Source organism: Antechinus flavipes, chromosome 6 (assembly GCF_016432865.1).
Source record: "Antechinus flavipes isolate AdamAnt ecotype Samford, QLD, Australia chromosome 6, AdamAnt_v2, whole genome shotgun sequence".
NCBI classification, from domain to species: domain Eukaryota; kingdom Metazoa; phylum Chordata; class Mammalia; order Dasyuromorphia; family Dasyuridae; genus Antechinus; species Antechinus flavipes.
The window spans coordinates 93,491,266-93,513,313 of record NC_067403.1 but is presented as its reverse complement, the minus strand read 5'-3'; the positions used below and the strand labels follow the sequence as shown (position 1 = coordinate 93,513,313).

Here is a 22,048-nt window from a genome sequence, read left to right as displayed (position 1 = left end):
AGGCCTTTCCTTGGACAGTAGTGCAAAGATGTTAGGAAGCTCATAGGGATGAAGAAGAAATAGGGTATAGCAGAGGAGGAGCTCATCTTAGTGGCTATCCTGTAATTTTCTGTTTTAACTATTCTTATTAACTAGATGCTAAGCTCTGTGACTTCTAACTTCTGAAAGACAGCAAGCACTGTCAGTGTCTTCTAAATTTAACATCTTGAATCAAAGCCCTGATAAACTTACCCTAGTTACACTTCTGTGAAGAGTCCTATGGATTTTCATTTTTTGAAGTGCCAAAGGTATTCCATGGTGAATGGTACAAATACACTGGTGTAACAGTGTCTTGAAACCAGAAGGTGCTCAAACAATATTTATTTATGTTTACTGGCAGTATTTCTTTAGCAAACTCTTCTTTCTCATGTTGAAAGAATGCTTCTGAATTCAATTTGAATCAACCTCTATTAACTACTTATCATGTGTCAGGCAATAGCCTCTAAGTCCTTTCCGCTAACGTTCTCTCTATCCTGTTATTACTGTTGGTGGAATAATGTAGCAGATCTTTCTGCTAAAGGATGCTGGATATTGGCTATGAGACAATTCCAAATATCACCAATCTTTCTAAACCCTAAGAATCAAGAAGTCTTTGCATGAAATGCAGCTACAATGAGATATTAGAACATGTACTATTAGATGTTAGAACAGATCTGCTTAATTTTAGTGTCTGCCCTCTGTTTATTATTTCCTATTTGTCCTGAATGATGCTTGTTTGAGCATGATTCTTTGTATGTTGTCTCCCCATTAGACTGAAAGTTCCTTGAGATCAAGGATTGTCTTTTATCTTTCCTTGTCTTTCCAGCCTGGTACTGAGTAGGTATCTGATAAATGTTTATTGGTTGACTGTTGATTCTATATTCTACTTTTCTTCCAATTACCAAGGAGTCACAAGTTAGATATGAGATGTGGTTCAGTTGCTTAGGTCTATCACTCCTATTCTTGAGAGATAGAAAAAAAAAAAAAAGACTTCTGAAGGCAGAGACTAGTGAAATCATTCTGTCTTTGGGCTCTTCTTGTCCAATTTAAGGTTTGTCTTTTAAGCCAAAGCAAATCAATTCAATTTTTAAAAAATTAAAAAGTTTAGTGCCTAAAATATGTAAGGCATTGTACTCTTAAGAGGCAGCTAGATGGTGACAGACTTATAATCAGAAAGACTTCAAATTTGAATCCTGACTCAGACACTTACTTACTAGCTGTGTAACCCTAAAGAAGTCAATTACTCTTTTAAAAGTCACGTGGTAATTCACTAAAATGATAAGCTGCAAAGAAAATGCTGATGTGTTTGGGTAGAGAAAATTTCCTTACTGGAAGATCCCTGAAATGTTGAAATCATGATGGGGGGAGGAGCGAGCAAGCAGGAAGTGAAATGTGATAGAAAATTAGGTAGAAGTTAGATTGTGGAAGGCTCTGTTTGGAGACTCAGTATTTTTTTTATCCTATAGGCAACAGAGATCCACCAAAGATTTTTGAGTAGAGGAATGATATGGTCACAGTTGTATTTTAGGAAAATCATTTTGTTACCTATGAAGAATAGAATGGAGAGGGAAGTCTGGAAACGGGGAGATTGATTAGAGACTGCAGTAATCCATGAAAGAGGTCATGTAGGCTTAAACTGGAATGGTGTCTAGAAAGAGAAGAGGATAGGCAAGAAATATAAGGCAAAACCAATAAGACTTGGAAACTGATTGGATAGAGGTAAGGGAGAGGGAAGAGGCAAGGCTACAAAGCTGAATGTAGAAAGATTGAAGTATACTCCAAAGAAAGGGAAATTTGGAGGAGGGACAGATTAGGAGAAATGTAATTAGTATATCTCTTTCTTTACCTTTCAGTTTCTCTGCTATTCCTCTAAGACTATTTCCTTATCCCTCATTGGCAACTTTTCTTCCTTTTTTAATATGTTCCATTTCCTTGGGAAAGACCAGGATTGATTCTAGTCTTTTTTAGTGCAAGAAAAGTGAAGTCGATATAAGAAGGTTTGGGTGTCTGTGGAAAACATGTAGCCCTTGGTATATTACAAAAAATCCACAATTTGACATTAATATAGCCCCGAAGAAGAGAGCATTCCATTTGTACCAATTACCTCTAGACAGTTACAATAAAGGCCATTTATTTTAACTTGTTAATTGAGCTGGTCTGAGCAATGATAGATGCTGCTTTTCTCAAATTCTCTACCCTTATACATTTTTCCTTTTTCTTGACATGAGAAACTTGAACAACTTTCTGGGTTATTTCTATTCTTGCTGTAAGCTTTTGAATTTGCTTTTTCATTTCCCATGCTTTCATTTTCTGATCCCCACTTCCCTCCATCTTTCTTCCCTACAATCTCCACCTACTTTCTCACCTACACAGTAAAATTGCTTCCCAAGTTAATTGCCTGAATGTGTCACAAGATGACTCAGGAAGCAAATATCAACCTTGGTATTGTGCAATGAAGCCTTAATTTACATATTTCTTTCAGATTCCTCTCACCCTTTCTTCTTCTTTGCTCCCTATTTCCACCTCTCCCCAAGCTTTTATGATTTGCCTCCCCTCAGCATGTCTGATCAAGGCTTCTTTATCTAGTTATTGTACTTTCTACTTTGGAGCTTTTTCTTAAGACCCAGAATCCACCCCTAGTAATCCTTTTCTTTACCCATCAGTTCTGAAATTTTATCTTTAAAAAAAGCCTTCACTGACTAACTGTCCTGCCTAAACAACAATTTATTTATTTTAGGTGTAAGATCAATGTTTGTTTAATTATCTTTTTCTCTCTTTTGGTTGGATGACCCCCATTAATATTGGTCACTGCAATTTGTGAGCTCCTCAAGATAAAAATATGTCCATTTAGAATGGTTTATACATAAGACTAAAAGCCATATAACTGTCCCGAGAGACCATCTGATCCAACTTCTTCCCTTAAGAGACCTCAAGTGACTTCCCCAAGTACCCTGAATTCTGGAAATTAACATGATGCATTTACATATCCTCTAATTTCAAATCAAATATTCTTTTTACTACACAATGCTACACTTCAGCACTAGCATCAAACAAGATGTAGAAACATTTAAATCCTTTTTGATGGTGCTGGTGACAATGTCGATGTTGATCAAAGGATGATGATGACAACGATGATGGTGATGATGATGGTGGTGGTGAAGATGATGGTGGTGAAGATGGTGGTGGTGATGATGATGATGATGATGATGATGGAATAAGCCAGTCTTTGAACCAAAGAGCTTTTATATTTTTCATTCATTCATTGACTCATTCATTCATTCATTCATTTACTCACTCCTTCAATTATTCATTCATATGATCATAGGATTTGAGGACCTTAGAGATCATGTAGTCCAGATACTTCATTTTGCAAATGAAGAAAGAGAGCAGGAGTGATTTGCACAACATCACATATGTAGTAGATGGCACAGCTGGGACTGGAATATCCCTTTATTCCAAATCCAGCACTCTGTCCACTGTACCCAGCAATCACTCATACTTTGCTTACCTGTATTTATGACAAGGTAGATTTCTATTGATAGTAATGGAGAAAAGGAGCTGGGAAGTGATGTTTAAAAAAAAAATCAAAACACCATTTTCAAAGAAAAAAGGTGATATTTGAGTATTAGGCCAGGTAGGCTTTGGGTAGGAAGTAGGAATAGCAGGAATAAAATATTTTAAATGTTCACATTCAGGGGAGAGGAGGCTGAACTGACTTGGACTGGAGAGTTAATGCTGAGAAATAAATAATGGGCAAAATTGAAGAGGTAGCATGAGATCAGGTTCTGAGTGAGGGAAGGGGGAAAAAAACCACAAATAGGACTGCCAGGTTTTAGAAACAAAGATGCTTGGCTCTTGAGATTGAAATGGTCTCCAAGTAATTTACCCATACAAACTGTATTAACTTTTGACTTAAACTCTCTCCTCAATATGAATCTCAAAGTTATAGGTTTAGCAGCTCAAGAGTTATTAACCACCAAGATGAGGTTGCCTTGGTTGGCCCCTAACTTGCTAACCTCATCACAGGTCAGGGTATTTCTTCCCTGCCATCTTTGGAGACTGAAACCCCCTATTCAGGTGGCAGCCTCAGCTTGGATGCTGCTAGTGCTCTTTCATTTTTTTCCTTTCTCTATCTTTGAGGCTGAAAGAAACTCATGGTTTCCTCATGGGAAAAACCAAGCACAACCTCTCAAGGACACCTCGAAAACTTTTGTTCAACTGGCACCAAAATGATTTTTTTTTAATTCTTTTGTTAAACGAACGCTATTTCAATTCAGATCATGCAAGAACTTTCTGTTCATTTGCTGCAGATGTTAATGGCACTTTCAAGGCCAGACCTCCCCCCCTTCTCCCCACCATTCTCCTCCCAGGACTGCTTAGGGGAAAAAAAAATAGAATGGTAGTCGTTGTCCATTTCAGATGAGTGGGGTAAAAAGAATTATTTTTAAAAAATCTTCTGTCTCCAGTAAATGTTTTATATTTGTTATGGATAGTGGATGATTTTTCAGTTACTGCCTTTAGTTTTTTAGCCGTCTATAATTTGTTCATCAAAGCATCATGTGATAATGTTTGGTCTGTTCTCAATTATTTAAAGTGTCACATTAAAAACAATTGAGGAATAATCTGTTTCTCAGAGAGACTTTTATTTGAATTCGCATGTCTTTTGGAACTTAAATTAAAATTTCACATTGTTCTGAATATTATTTGTCAAAAAAGTTTGGATCATAAAGGAAATACTTGAGAATATATAGCCTTTATCTATATAAGACGGAGGTAGTGAGGAAACAACATTTTGGCATCTACAATGAAGACCAGATATTATGGAAGAAAGTGTAAAATGGCTTAGATGGCAGGCTAATAATAACTGAAACAGGGACAACTGACCTTTATATGGTACTTTAACATTTTCAAAGTTCTTTATATCATTAGATTGTCAGCTGCATGAGAATAGGAAGTTTTTTGCCTTTCTTCATATCCCCAATGCCTGACACATGGTAGGTGCTTAATACTTATTGATTGATAATGCATTATATTATTTGAGCCTCATGACAATATTATGAAGTAGGAACTGCCAATATCACTATCACTATTTTACAAGTGAGGAAACTGAGGAACAAGAATAATAAGGAACTTGTCCAATCATATATTTAGTAAGCTTTGGAGGGGAAAATGGAGCCAGATTTTCCTGAATCTTAAGTTAATCATTCTTGTGGATCATATCATAATGTTTTTATTGAGTGATTGAAAGGTATTATGCCAACCTTGAAGGGTTAAAAATATGAGAAAGGTACAATTACTGTCCTCAAAGAGCTGACCATTTAAAACAGGAGTTAAAACAGATACATATATAAATATGTCAATGTAGAATTTACATTTATATCCAATGAGGGGAATAAGGAATAGATGAAGTGAGAAGAGAGAGAAAAAAATTTTATGAGGAAAATGACATTCAAAATAGGTGTTGAATAAAGGGAAGTATTTTAATAGAAATAGAGGGGAAGGGGAAAGGAGAATACCAGCATGGCATTTCATTTGAATGGAATAATATCAACAAAGCTATGACATGGAATTAAGTAGAAGATCTTCAATGAATAGATATTTCAATTTGTCTAATTGTAGGGTAGTAAAACAGTACACAGAATCCACAATCTAGAAATTCAAAGAAGTGATTTTGGGGGAATTCATTTTTTAATCTTAATTTAATGAATTATCTTGATATCAGCTGATTTTCTAGGTTTGCCTAAATAGGAATTAGCAAATAGGTCATCAGCAAATTTGAATAGTTTTGTCTCCTCTTTTTCTATCTTTATGTCTTTAAATTCTTTCATTTTTTTTGATATTGCTAACATTTGAAGAACTCTGCAAATAGCCCAGGAAGAAGATATTTTTGTTATAATTCAGTGTTTCTTGAAAAGCTTTTTTTTCTTTGTATATATTGCTAGATTTTTCTTTGAGCTTTGAATTATTTATCACTATAAGTGATCCTTTAATATTTATACTTTGTAAGATGCATGAATTGATACATAATGGGGAAAAATGAGTAATCAAGAACATAATATATATTTTTACGTTATAAATAAAATCAACACTAAAATGTAACTAAATTCACATCAGTCAACAAATTAAGAATCTTCCATATGTCAGGCACTACCTCCTAGATGTTGGGGATATATATGCAAAGAATGAAGTAATCCCTACTCTGAAAATTAAACTGAAAAATCATGGCTGCAAAGAATAAATGATGAGGCAGGCATATTTACTTTCTTTTAGTAACAGTAGAAAACTATGGATATGGAATATGCCATATGCTATCAGATGGGGGTATCTGGTTGATCATTTTTTCTTAACTATTTTTCTGAGTTATATGGCATGAATCAATGCTAGGGGTAGGGAGGAGTATGGGATAGTACTGTTGTGGGAGAAAATATATCTAGCTGGCTATCATCTAGCCATCATTTATTGGCATGTGTATATCTGTTTGCCTATATAATTGGCTAGTTGTTTTATTTTAAACCTAAATGTAAAACCTGTGGCTCTGAAAAACCTGAAGAGCTTCAAGGCCCACAAAACCACATACTCACCATACATTAAAATTTCACCTTTACTTAACCACAATCAATTGGGCACTATAAATCAGTATGCTAAATAGGCAAATATACCAAACAAACTATATCTAACACATGTTCATATTAGTATTTTTAAAATGCATGTAGGCCAGGCTTCCTTTTCTGAATCATGGACCTCTTTAGAATTGTTGAAATCTATGAATTTCTTTTCAAAATAAAAGTTTTAAATAATTTTTAATAATTCAATTATTTTCATAATTCTATTATTTATTTACATATTATATATATTATATAATTAAATATTATAAATTTAGTAACTTAATAATAAATTTAAATAAATTTTAAATAAATAAATTTCAATTGGAGGTTGGTGAAAATAAAAGACATAATTCCCTTTATTTTATATCTCTTATTTATTTCACAGGCTCTCTAAATTCTATCTATGTATACCTTAGGGATCTATTTGCCCCAAGTTAAGAACTTTCAATGTAAACAGAAGTTAAAGGAAATGATGTTGGAAAGAGCACTAGATTTGGAATCAGAGCTGTGTTCAGATCCCAGGTCCAATACTATATGCTAAACATTTCACCTCTTGGGCTTCAGTTTCCCTATCTGCAAAATGAGAGGTCTACTCTAAATTACTTCTAAGATCTCTTCTAGCTGTAAATCTATGATCTGATTGAGATTAATGAAAAAAGTTTATTAAAAAAAAAACTAAATTCAGAGGAAATTTTTGCATTACATTTTTTCCCTCCTAATAAATTGATACTAATCATACAATTACCATAATGAAGAGATCCAAGAATTCTTTATTTTAAAAAAGCACATTCATCTTCATCTGGTTAGCCCAGTGTATCTCAAATAATCAACATATCTCAAACTAAGCTTTTTCTCTTTCACCCTTAAGCTCCATCTCCTTCTGACTCTTATTTCTGTCTATAGCACCACTATTCAAATGGGAATATATCTATGTCTATGTAGTACTTTTCACATCTTAAAACACTATATAAATGATAACTATTATTAGTAATTACCCAGTCTCAGGTTTGAAACCTTGGTGATATGTTTGTCTTCTGCTATTCATTCTTTCTCACACACACATTTTTTATTTAAATAGTTACTATGCCTTTTCAGTTTGAAATCTGTGATCTCTTTTCTGTTTACTTTATTCTTATTGACAGTAACTCAAATAGAAGCTCTCATTACTATCTACTGAGGCTATTAAAATGGCTCCCAGTTAAGTTTATCCACTTCTATTTATTACTCTTTTTGATCATTTTTTCCTAAATCACTCAAATCAACCCTCCTTTTATTAGGTCTGATTGCATCGCTCTTCTATCAAAAAGTAGGAAGGACTCCCTATTACCTTCTGTTTTTGTGCTCAGAATTTTTTCCCTCCTTTACCTCTCCTCTTAAATTTCTACCTATATGTGAATGCCTAACTTAAATGACAACTCTTCATGAAGTCTTCCCTGATTTCCCTTTGAATAACACTCTTATGAGTTTCTGATAAATGGCATATGTATTATGTTAGTTTTCTGTTTGAGTTTCCTAGAGATTCTAACTTTCAGGAGGACAGGGATCCCAACCAAATATGTATCTTTTCCAAAGCCCAGTGCTCTGTATACAGGTTATACTACATGACAATATGTTAAATATCTATTAGACAAAATAATTGTCAAATAGTTGGATGCATGCATGCAATGCAACGAATGGAAACTGAATAAATTTTAGTGGATGTTATAGAGGGGTTCTTATTTCAGGTACTGTGATTCCTTCTTAATCTGACAACCTATAATTTTGTGTATGGTAACAGTGAGGATAAGGTTGGAGAAGAGAATCTTACATAGTAGAAAAAAACAACTAAGTTTTATTGTTTTTTACTTTTGTTTATAGCAAGGGATTGCTATGATTAAAGCTATGATTCAAGAAGATTATAATGGCAGCTGATAATACAGAATTTAACAGATAGGAATAGATTAGTTATAATTCCATTGTTTTTGGCTTTTTATCAAAGAGTTTAAACTTATATCTAAAATAAATTCTATTGACCTTTGTTTAAGTAGACTTCTTAAATTATCCAAAAGGCTTTTGTTACCACATTTTAAGGACAAAGAAAAATTGCATTAATATGAGGGAAAATTTTTTCATGTTACATCTTGGGGTCTACAAATGTTTAGTACAACTTATGTCAACATTTTTGTGAAGAGTATGTAACACATTATGATGACATATTCTGTGATGACAACTGTACTCAGAATGTGGAGCTGGGGAAATTTCAACATCTTCAACATTTAGGAAAAGTTCAGTTATGGTCAGAATACTCTACTTTCTCTACCATGCAGTCCAACTCCAATCTTTTGTCAGAATGTGATAATTGTAGGGTCTTAAAAATCTATGTCAATGGAGCCTACATTTTGGCAAGTCATACCAAACAGAAAAGGGCTCAAATACATACAAGACCAGTAATAGACTATGTGTGTCACCTCAGAACCAGTATAGTGTAGTTCACAGGCTCAGTGTTATTCAGTGGAAAGAGTTCCTGAGTCAGTACTCTAGATCCGAGAATCTGTGTTTTCACTACATGACTCTAAGCAAATTCCTTCATGTCTCTGGGCCTTAGTTTCCTCATCTATAAAATAAAGGATTTAAACAAAATAGCTTCTTTGGCCCCTTCCAGCTCTAGAACTATGATCTTCGAAGAGAACCTAAGCATCAGGGGGCTGGCCATGCTAATCTATTATTAAAACCTCAGAAAGGTTTTGATCTGCATTGATGCACACTTCACTGATAGCAGATCTTTCAAAGACAAAAAAAGGCAAAAAACCCCACTAATTTTTGAAAAAAATTTTCAGAACGGTTATTAAAAAATTTGTCTAGTTCATAAACTGAGACCAGAACCTCCCATTTGCCTGGCATTCTGATTGAGGTTTTATTATAGTATTTTAACTGGTTTTACTGAGTTATTCTAACTTCAAGTGCTACCCTGAGGCAAGGGTATGACATAAGATTCTCAAAGACCATGCATGGAAGCACATAAGATGCCTTATAATCATAATATAAATTCTATAGAGTTCTGTCATGCTGGAAAGGCTTCAAGCAAGGTCCTAGTGGTAGACTGAGTTCACTGACTGAGAATCCACAGATGGATGAATGCATTGGATGCCAAAAATGAACAAAAGCCAAATATGAAATAACCCTGAATTGTAGGCAGACCTCTCCTGCTTCTGCCTGAATCATGACGGATTGGCTTTTAGGAGGTACTAAGAATGAAATCCAGTAAGCTTCAGTAACTTATTGAAAGCCACTATTCTTTTTCATTATATTTTACAATCTCTTCATGAAGTTAATTGGTATGACTAGAATAATCTGATGTCCAAAAGAATAAAAAACAACATTAAAGGTATAATTGGTGAACTCACCTGTTAGTCTTGCAGCTTTGAGAAAAGGAGGAGAAAAGAGGTTGGGGGAGGGAGAAGACCATCAATTAATTCTTCCTAAGTAATTCAGTTTATACTCTATCAGCAATAAATAGCATCTGTGAATGTAAACTTCTTGAAGAAAAAACTTTCATTAATGTCTTTATATCTCCAATATTTGGCATAGTGCCTGGCACATAGTAGACACTTACTACTCATAGATTGATTCCTCAAATGTCTAGTGAAAAAAAAGGAAAAGTTTCTACTTTCCTAAAGATTAAGTTGCCAATCATAAGAACTATTTTATTCTTAAAGTCAATTTAAAATTTACATAAGGTAGAAAACTAAAGTTTTATATCAAAAGTATCATCTAAATAACAGAAGTTGGGACAACACAATATAGATGAAAGGGGATTGGACTTGGAATTCTAAAATCTAGGTTAGAAGCCAGCTCAGATGGTTAGTGAACTTAAGTTTCTCTTTCTAGAAAATGACACATAAGGATACCTATACCATCGAAGTTGTAGGGAGCAAGTCTGGCAATCTTTTAAAAGCTATATAAATTGGAATTCTTACAGACACAGAATTGAAGGATGAAGAGTCCTAAGTTTTAAGTAGCTGTATTTACACTGCTTTGCCATCCCTGTGTCTAGTTCATTTTATCAAATGAGATAAAAACAAATTTTAAAAACCTGGTTTACCTAATTGGAAAAAAAAATCCCAGCCACACCTAGACCATGGATGTATAATCTCTTGGTGTGTCAAGACTTTTTTTAAAAAAAGGGGGCCTGATGATCATTCCACATAAAGATCAGTTGAAGGAACTAGGTAAGTTTTAGAAGGGAAATGATGGCTGCCTCTTAAGTATCTGAAAGGTTGTGACATGTAAGAGCCATTGAACTTCTTTTGCTTGGCCCCAAAAGAAGAATGAGCAAAAAGTAGGTACATATTTGCATTTGGTTTAAAGCACTACTTTCTAAGAATTAGGGCTATTGTAGAAATGGGTTATGTCGGAGAGAACCTGTTGAAAGTTTTCAATTAAAGACTGAATAATTATTTATCAGTTATACAGAGGATATGCCTTTGTAGATATGTGTTAAGCCAGGTCATCTCTGCAATCATTTCCATCTCAGAAAATCTGAAATGTTGAAGATATTTGAGCTCAGGGTATTTTAATTCAAAGTGTGTATTGCAATATTGTAATAATTACTATCGTAGCCAAGAATTTTCTTTAGGGCAAACAGGATGGTGGTTGTAAAAGAAAGCCTTTATGAAACCTTACATAATGATGGACTTAAAAAATAAAAATAGAACTTCAAATTCCTTTTTCAATATAAATTGTATTTTTATATTTACTAGGAAGTACAAGGATTTAAATACCTTTTGACCTCAGATTAAAATCAATTTGTCATGTAAAGTTCTTCACCATCTGGCCTTTTCCTGCCTCTCCAAGTTTCCTTACAACCAATTACTGCAGACTAGCCACACTAGCCTACCGGCTCTCCCTCACACATGAAACATCATCTCCAGTCCATATGAGCCATTCAACTAGCTGTCACTCATGCCTGGATTTTTTCCCTCCTTCTCCTCTTTCTGTCACCCCTGGCTTCCTTTAAAATTTGGCTTCAGGTGCCACTTTATACAGAAAATCTATGTCTGGACCCTTTCACTGCTAGTATCTTCTTGTGCTTCCTGTGCAAAGTTGCGCAGTCTCTGCTTTGTACGTGATGTGCTTATGTTGTCTTGCCAGTTAAAATAAAAAATACTTAAAGTCAGGGACTTTCTTTTTTTGTTTCAGTATCCCCAAACAGTAGCACAATAACTGGCACATAGTAGGTGCTTAGTAAATGCTTAATGATCAGATGAACAGAATAATGAGAAAATAACCAGAAAAAATTTAAATTAATTTAAGAAATCATAAATTTCTGTTATACATTCATCAACTTCTGGTATTTACAAATAGTTAAATCCCTAACCAGAAGGTACACATATGTGAAATTTTTTATAGTAATGATCAAATTGTCCTAATTTAAAGTTTTTTACTCCCACCAAAAAAACTCGCAAAACCAAACACAAAATCAAAAACAAAACTGAATCCAAAATAGAACAAATATATGCACTCAGTAGTATGCAAAAAATCCAAATAAGGAAGTTAACACCAAATAGTTTAGACCTGATTTAGGGCCCTTAATCATGAAAAGGTTAGGATTTGTTCTGCAGTTTATCTATTAGATTTTCTAATCTGTTAAATGGAAAAAATATCTGATGATGCTTAAAAATCATTAGAAATCATATTACTTGCTGCAGAATTGTAAATAGAAACTGTCTAAAAATTTCTTTAGCTATACTTTTCTAAAAGATATGATCCAGAGGAAAATAAACTGCCTTGCTACTATGGAGTAAACCTCCAAGGTGGTCTTGTCCTCTTGACTGGAATTATGCCAGAACAATGAATATTTACTCTATTTTGAAAGGTTTAATAGGAAAAAGATTCTACAATTACTCTTAGCAAACCTTCAGAATTTAGAGACTTTCAGATCTCATCACTCTGGTTGGAAAAAAAACCAAGTTCAAAACCTGCCTCTCATTCATTCTATGTGACCCTAGGGAAGTCACCTAATTCTCAGAGCCTTATTTTCACCACCTGTAAAATGAGGCTAATAAAACCTGTCAAACCTGTATTACAGGGTTGTTGTGAGGCCAGCATAAGATATATGTTTAAAGCACTTTTAAAAACTTATCATTGCCATTCTTCTTGCACTTGTTTGAACACTTGTATTCTATCAAGGAAGATAAGGACTATTTGACTTTTAATCTTGATCTTGTAATTCTTGATGTATAGTTGGGACTATATAAACTAAAGGAGTCAATAACCAAGGAATATTTACTATGTCTTATTTTTCCAAACTGAATTACAAGTACTTTCTCAAGTCCCACACTGTACCTTAAAATTTTCTAAGTGCTTAATAAATGCTTGTTGCATTTTGATTATATGTTTTAAGTCTTTTTGTGATACCCCTCAGTTTTTCTTTGGCTATTTCGTTCATTTAAAAAAATGTCATCCCATTTACTTAGTATATCTTTTGCTATTGTTTTGAAATCGCAGAATTACCACCAAAATTTACTTTTTTTTTTTTTTTTAATCAATGACATGTTTCTGTGTATGGTGTGGTAGTTAATAATATAGACTTGAAATCTAGAGACCTTGTTTAAATTCCAGCTCTTAGTTATATGACTGGACAAGTCACTAAATTCTAATCTTTAGTTTTCTTACCTAAAAAAAAAAAAAAATGAAGATGATAACACTACCTCCCTCTCAGTGACTGTAGAGAAAGCATTTTGTAAAACACAAAACACCATGTGAATGTGGGTTATTGTTATAATTTTTTATTTTAGGGCCACAGGCAAAATTTTACAAAATTCTCATCTCTCCCTTAATTTGTTGCCCCAAATGCCTTTTACTTAAACATGTAGGAAGAGGAAATAAAAGTATATTCATAAACCCCTGTGTACTAAGTCAATTCAATTCAATAAATGATTTTAGGAGTAACAACCAATTATGTATAATTCGGTTAAGAAGTTTTAATTATGCTTTGGCTGCTTGCATTTTTTTTTTTCTTATAAGCTCACTTCTATCCTACTCAACTAAACAACTATAAAATGAACCGTGCTCTCTATACTTCCCATTATTCAGTTAGATTCTGTGTGCGTTTTTCTTCCAGTTTTGTTCAGTCTTCTATATTCTTCCTAGGTTTGGACTGAAGTGCAAGACATCTTTGACTTAATTCTTTGGTAGAATAAAGTAACCTCCTTTTAACTCCAGGGAAACTAAAACTCCAAAGAGATGGACTTAGGACTGAAGTGTTTGTGCCCATGAAACCCACTGGGTCGCTCAGATAATACTGGTTTGCTCTACAAGTATCCCCATGTTTTGCTCATTAAGATGATTTCAAGCACAGTGCAGTTAAACACCACCAATTAGAAAGCTGGAATTTAGGGAAAGCCAGAAAAGCTATGGCAACCTATTGAAAAGCAAATTGAAGAAAACAGAACCAAATTTCAATTACCTATGCAAAATGAGTTATCCTCCTAGATTGTCCTCATCTTTTCTCATCTTTCATTTTAGCCATTTGTTTTGATTTCCTTTTTCAATCAATCATCAATACTTATTGAGTACCTATCATGTACTGGGCATTGTGTTAAGTAGTGAAGATACAAGTAACAATAATATTTCTATAGTTCTTTAAGATTTGTAAAGTGCTATAGATAGCACTTAGGAAAAAGTTTCTACTTTGGAAGCTTTTATATGCTATCACCCAAAAGGTAAAGGACTAAAAGTAGAATCAAATTAATTGAGATGAATTTCAACTCATTCCCCCTTCTTTAAAATGAAAAAGGGAAGAATGCAAAATGAAAAGGTAGAATTCAAAGAAACCAAAGGTTTTAGTAATCTAACAAGAATAAACTATTTTGTTGCATAGATAAGGCTGTTCTAAGGAATTCAAGCACTTACCCCAAAGCTGACATTTCCATGATGAAAAATCATTAATTATCCACAGAGGGGTGGGGACATTTTGACAGCCCCCATACTTCATGATGCCTTTCTTCCAACACTGAATAAGGGAAAGGGGGAAGCGAAGAACAGGAGACTGGCTGGCTGTGTACTACAAGGAATGAAGATAAAAACCAAAGTGGCACCATGTCACTTCTCTATCATTTAGCTCTGGATCAGATTATACCAGAATGATCAACAGAGGAAACCTTGAAGCAGCATATTGCAGTGGGAAAAGAAATATATTAGGAATTACAGGTCCTGTGTTCAAATCCTAGCTCTGCAATTCACAACCAGTGTGATCATGAGAATGTCACTTAAACACACTAATTCTATTTCATCTGGCGAAGAGTTCTGTACTAACTACTTCAAGAATTGTTCCAAGGAAGGAATTTTGATATACTTAAAGGTATGCAGATAAATGAACCATTATTCTAGAGAGGGAGAGGAAGAGAAGCCAGGAAGAGCAAGGATGAAAGCCAGATTGCCAGGTTAACCAAGGTACCATCTTTGTCCTTCTCCTGCAAAGGCTCATAACATCCTCAAAGTCTGCCCAGAGAAGAATCTTTTTACTGGCTTGTGGAACAGAGGTCAACACAACCCTGTATTTCTCTTTCTACCAAGTTTACCTGCCCAGAAGTCAAGGGGAGGTAATTAAGAATTTAGTTAAGTTTACAGCCATAACCTTTGATAATTTTTAAATACACCTGTTAAAACTTTATCCTCAAGTTTAGTGCCTACTTCCTTATTCATTAATTTTTTTCATGTGGAAATTTCTTAGCATCTTATAAGTATTTCTGAATATGTATTTAAAAACGGAACACACGTTTCTCTATCATTCACAGTTTTTGAGTGACATGTTGAGTTTTAATATAAATTATGCAATACAAGGAAATAAAACAGTATGGTCGAGTTGAATATGGACGGGAAAGTGGTTATGTCAGGAGTGATGAAGATGAAGTCACAAGTTGGCTTGTTCTTGCATGCTGTAGGAAGACCCAGCTTATGTGCTGTGTGGCAAGACAGGCTCATGCACGTCCAATCATGCAGTGAAATTCTCAATAAGTAGCAGATTGTTCAGTCAGTGCCAAGTGTCACTTTGTAATCATTTTTTCCAATCCCATTTTCTAATGTTTTGTCATTTGAAGATACTGATACATATTCTTTAAATTCTCACAAATGTATGCCTCACAAATGCATCAATCACCTGAATGATTTTTATCATATATACATATATATTTATATACACATATGTATTATACATATATACATATATATATATTATAATAAGCTAACTTTTAAGTCCAGAGATGAAACTTTATTCTTCTAGTTAAGAAAGCATATGAACTTTATTAAGATTATAAAATAGGTGCTCAGGATAAGGCTTGAACCCCTCACTTGTTCTGTATCTCTTGTGTTAAGATTACTAACTGGCTGGATACATGGATCTTGTCACATGCCGTTTGTAGTTCCTATGATTTGGAGAGAACAGAAAGACCATTCAACAGATTGCTATATTGGCTTAACAAATATATCAGGAATTTCCTCTAAATCTAAACATACTATACAAATCCACATCTACTATAAGCTGTAAGATCTCTATTTAAACACAGTAAAGAACTACCTGTATTGAAACCACCAGAAACCTTAAACTTGGATGAAGATAAAATTGATGATTTATACTGAAGAGGCTTAGTAGGACAAAGTAGGAGAACAGCAACATGGTGATTCTCCCACTTGAAGTAGCCTTTTTATTCCCAGGTCCTCATTTAATAACTCAAGCAGATCTAAATAATCTTAGTCATGTTCTTCTTCTTCTTCTTCTTTTTTTTTTTTTTTTAAGTTAAACCTCTAGCTTTTAAGAAAAAGAATGGAATCTCTTGAAAGAGGGCACCAAAATATATTCAAATATGAAGCAGCTCTCAAGGATCAATAAATTTAAAAAGTATTTTTGGCATATCAGTGGAGAGCTGAAAGTGAGTGCTATTTTAATAACTAGGATTAAAATTTGGTTTATATATATATACACATATATATATATACATATATACATACATACACATATACATTACATGTATGTTATATATCCAACACTGCTGTTTTGTGAAGGGTTATTTCTGTCACTACAGTGACAAATAACCATTATATCTAAAAAAAAAAAAAAAAAAAAAAAAAAAAGGAAAAAATACTGGCTTCAAAATAACGAACCAATTCCCAGAAAGGAAAATGTGGTAAGTTAACCACTGGTTAATCCTGAAAAAGTTTTCTTACCACTGCTGCACATTTAACTTGGTTTTAATGAAAAATTTTGTCAAGACGATGGATCGAAATGGTGCAGGTTTTCTTTATCTGAAAAATAAATGTCCAAAATCAGTGAGACTAAAAACAATGTAGGAAGATTTGTGGGTCCTCAAATAAGGTAAGTGATAGAATGCAATCATTTTGAAGAATAATTAAAGTTTAAGGAGATGCACGGAAATAATTTTAAAAAGAAACCCCAAACTTTTTTTGGGAGAGGGGAAAAATAAAAGATCGAAAATTAGCAAGAAACTAACTATAAATGATCTTCAAAACTCTAAAGCTTTTGACTATATAACATATCCCTCAAAGTGGGATTTATATTTTTACATTTACTTTCTTGGACTTATATTTGGATTTCTTTCCAGAAAACCTAGATTTTAAAGAGAGATGAATAAGAGGAAAGCTTCCATCAAGAAATATTCATAATGGAAAAGCAAAACAGGGCATCTTAGCTGAATATTATTAATGTTGAAGCAGGACATTCCATAAGTGAAATATCAGTAGATATCTTCAATAAATACATTTTAGATAAATAAAATGGATATATAATTTCTAGGCGGAAAAGAAAAAAAATTGCTATGAAAAACTGGAAGAGGAGACAAAATGTGAAGTCATATTTTTGTGGATGGGACCCTAAAACATCAGTTTTGTTGTTTTTCCAACTAGTTGACTCCTCTTGTAGATGTGAACCTTTCCTGTTCTAGGCAGCACAGGATTTGTGCATTGGCAGGGGGTGTTGTTTTCTTGATTTGATCACCATTGTTAGTCTTATGGAAACCCCAGGTAGTCCTCCCACCTGATATAGGATTTACTTAAGTATGCCTTTACATATGAATGGTTATCCTGAAAGGATGGATACTTATAAAGACTTCCCTTAAAAAAAAAAAAAAAAAAATTTCACCATTTACCAGTATGACTTTGCCCTTCTTAAAGATTATAAATTTAAAGAAGGGACTAGGAAAAAAAAAGAGGAGGGGAAGTCTTCCCATGGCTACAACCTTTGGGATGTAGCTGTGGCTACTGTAGCCCTATGATCAAAAAATCATGCATCTGACTGGGGTCTGGGAGCTTTTCCGTAACTGAACCTGCATAGCAATGGCCTACTAGGTACCAAACTAGGGACATGGATCAAGAGGATCCTAGTTCAAATCCCAGCTTTGTTATTTGCTATTAGCTATGGAACATTAGGTAAGTCATTTTATTTTCTAGGTCAAAAGTTTCCCCATCTATTAAAGGAAGAGGTCAGACAAAATGACTTCATGTGAATAATTTTAGGTCCCTATCTATGAACTCATATTTGGAAAAGGGGGAGGGGAAATGCTTCAGAAAATGTAAACATTTTCGTATCCTCCTCTTATATTTTTGTAAAGATAGGTATGAGTTTGGGGATGTGAAAACTATATCCTTTTACCCATAGAATTAGAAACTGTGAGGAAAACTAAGAGAAGGATCCTGGCAAAATGGATGAGAGAGCTGGTCTTGAAGACATGGGTCCAATTCATGCCTAAAAATAACCCCATGCAACTCACTTTGGTTCTTATTATCCTCCAGGAAACCTGAAAGGCTATGAAGACTGTGAATTGTAGAACAGATGGCACTGAGAGTATTCCTCACTGACAGCTCTTTGTGGGGAAAGGAGGGAAGGAACTTGAGGGAAAAGAGAAATGGCTCAAACTATGAATATCTGTTCTATTCACCCCAAATGCATGGTATGGGAAAAGTATGCTGCTCCAGCTATTTACCGCTATGTGATTGTACTATGCCAGCTACTCAAAAGCTCACCTCCGATGTACTCAATTGAAAAATGGAGATCTTTGCACTAACTACTTTACAGAGCTGGAGAGAAAGCTTTTTGTAAATCTTAAGAAACAATGAAAAAAATACATTATTATTTAGAATAGATCTCATCTCACAGCTATTGGTAGAGTGAGATCCTAAGAGGTGTGTATGTATCATTTTTATGGTATTTTTTTTTACATAAATTTGGTTTGTTTATTCTCTTGGAAATGATTAAGACACAGAATCTACCTGTTGAAAATGTTTTATTAGAGCATAGAAAGGCAGCATTTTGTAGTGAAGGATTTCTCAAACTTTTGGGGCTCAGAACCCCTCTATAGTCTTAAAAAAATGCTGGACTTAAAAAGTCCAAAAACCTGGGGCTAAATCTCAATTCTTCCATATACGTGCTATGAGACATTCTATAAAATCAGTTAATCTCTGAATCTCAACTTCTTAATTTGTAAAATAGGAATGGGAAGTCATATTTATAGTATTATACCTCAGAACAATGCTTTGAGATTCAAATGAACTGCAAAGGGGCTTTTTAAACCCTAAAGCAATTTAAGAATGGATATTATCCTATATTAATATTTTACTGATAATTATAAAGAATGCTGAAGAAATAAAAGAATGGACACAAGTAATGACTGAGCCATATCTTTAGAAGCATTCAGGCAGAGGGAATAGGGAGCTTTGACCAACTTAAGTTTTTTTATCATTTTTTTTTCCTGTTTCCCAAAGTCTTCTCCTTCTCTGGTAAGTTTTATATCCTTCATTTTTCTTTGAAATTGAAAGCTGTTAGTTTTGTCTGCAGTTTTGCTTTCATAAAACAGTCTATATCTATTATGACCAGGCATTCTACTGAATTTTCCCCCAAGAGTCATAGCTAGATTGTGATTTCTATGCTCACATAGACTATTTACCAGACTCAAGCAATTTTCAAGTTAACCTTTTATTTATAGCAAATAGCCACCTTTTCTTTGTTGTTTTTTCCCTTTTTTATTCACTCACTCACTCTCACTGCTCCAGATTCCCTATCGTAAGGCTGTAATCAGAGGAAGTGTCAGGGAAGGAGTTCCATGGGAGGGAAAGGAAAGAGTAAAGAAAGAGGAAAGTAGACAGGGACAGAGAAAGGAACAGAGACTCAGACAAATAGGATGGAGACAATTTAAATAGCAGGACAAGAAGATGAGTCTAACTTTGTGGGTTAGGGTTTAAGTAATGCTGAGCATTTAGCAAACCTTAATGAATTTCCATTTCAGAGGGTTGGGTCTTCATTGTTTTTTATTGCTTAACACAAAATTATTTTAAAAATAAATGAATAAAAGCTGATGATAGCATTCTCCAGCCCTACTAGTTCTCCTAGATAGCTCTTCTAGAGGTAGTGGTGCATGAGGAAAATACCTGGACTGGGAATCAGGAAGTCAGAGTTGTAGACTGGGCTCTATCCTTAACTTGGGCTTTTTTTGTTTTGTTTTGTTTTCTCATCTGTAAAGTGACCATTTTCCTATATTGTATGTAGAAGGTTGATCTGGAGAACCCCATCAACTAGAGGAGGCTAAAGGAAAGAGGCCACTGTGTGGGACAAGTTGGAAAGACTCTAACTGTGCTTCCTGGATAGGGCAAACATCCCCAAAGAGAGAGTGAATACGAAATGACAATAATCTGTTATATATGTTTCTTCACAGAGGAATAGGAGAAAAAGAATCTGGGACTACTTAAGGGGCAATCCACTTTATATGTGACCCATGAATAACTGTATTAGTGGGTTTCCAAATCTACATTTGCTTTTCTCCATGGATCACTTGAGGATCCAGGGTCACTCATTTCTTTTCTCTAGTAAAAAGGCCTCAGATTTTTATCCTGCTCTACTATTACTTTTAGCTAAAAGATTATTTCTCTCTTTACGAAACTGGATGCAGGCACTTGCCTATTCTCCTTTGAAGGCTGATTTGGGCTTTTTCTTTACTCTATCATTGTCTCTCCAGTCTTTGTCATCTTTCAGGTCTTCAGCTATACAGCAGAGGAAATATTTAATTGCAACCTGCCTCTTACACAACTTGAGGCATGGATTTAATCTCCTTCTAGAGAAAAGGCTTTGGATATCACTGCTTCCCCATGATTGTCATTAGTAGCAACCTGAAATAAGATCATGCAGCATGCCTATGAACCCCTAATACAGGAGCCTCAGTTTATTCTTAGCTTGAGTTTAGTTCTGGTAGGTGTGTATATTCCTAATTTAGAAGAATAGTTCAAAAAGATAGTTCTGATCTGATTCTAAGCCTGAGCCTGAGTCCATCAAATCATCCTTGATACAAAAAGAATCTTTCAATGAGGCTCTTCCTACCTATCAAAGAGGCATCATCAAAATCCTATGGTCCTCCTCCATCTTTCCATGGGAAAAGTCTCATACAATGAGACTGAACCTTTTCAAGTAGGCCAGTTTCTCCTGGTCAAACCTGTACATTAAAAATGCAAAACCACATGATCTTTGATGTCTTTTACATCCTCATTCTTATATCACATGACCATAAGATCACAGGGTGATGCTGTTATGCCACAGTCTCTTTTGAACTGTTGTACCTCAGTTTCCTTGTACTAGTTCCCCTTGTCTCAATTTCCTTAACTGTTCCCCTTAGTTGTAAAAATCCCCCTCTGGTCCATTAAGACTGAGGACCATTTGCTTTAAGGTTATAAATCGTCAATGTAAGACTCAAGATAAGGGGGAGATTAGACTTCCTGGCTCCTTCTGCTCTCAGGAATTTGTGACACTATCCCTCTAAAATATTCCAAGAGATAAGACTATCCTGGACACCTCACTGACATCTTTACTTCTGTTTATTCAGACATCCTGACTCTGGCTTTTAGTAAGCATTTATAGCTTGCCCCCATCCTGACAGAACCAAATGGATTTGTGAAGAAGTTTTCTGCTTCTGTCCCCTTCTTTGTCTGTAAAAAGTATTTAAGGATTTGGGATTCTCCCAATGATCGCTGGATTCTTTGAGATTACAGACTCGTCCAGCCCTGGGACCAACATGGATCCATTGGTCCCAGCATATCTCTCCATTTAATAAACTACTGAATCGATCCCTAATCTCTGTCTGACTGGATACTTTGAGATGAGAGACCTGTCCAGTCAGAGCTAATATTTTAGCCTAATGGCTCTCCCAATTAATAAAATGTTAAAAACTCTCTAATCTCTCTCCTGCCTCAGTTTCTCCAGCATTACAATGCCTTCTGCTTTTGGATAGTTGACTTGTAAAGTCCAATATATTCTTTTGTGTTTCATAATGACAGCCATTTCTCAGGTCTGGAGAAGATAGAAAGACTCACCCCTCCTATGCCAATATCTATCCCCATGTTCAATGGAACTCTGCTTTAGGATTATTTCTACAATGACTTTATTGTCCAAA

The 22,048-nt window shown here is 34.5% G+C and overlaps 1 protein-coding gene across 21 annotated transcripts in view; it reads right to left on the bottom strand.

Moving 5' to 3' along the window:
- Positions 1–22,048, bottom strand: part of NPY5R (neuropeptide Y receptor Y5) — a 164,598-nt gene that overhangs the window by 64,692 nt on the left and 77,858 nt on the right. For 4 of the 21 annotated variants that reach the window (XR_007948164.1, XR_007948167.1, XR_007948161.1 and 1 more), the window contains 2 exons: positions 16,827–16,904; positions 15,383–16,027 (listed from right to left, as the gene is read on the bottom strand). The exons of 13 other annotated variants lie outside the window; for them this stretch is intronic. The gene's annotated coding sequence lies outside the window, so the exon portion shown is untranslated. 4 more of the 21 variants (XR_007948165.1, XR_007948171.1, XR_007948163.1 and 1 more) reach the window with 3 other exon arrangements.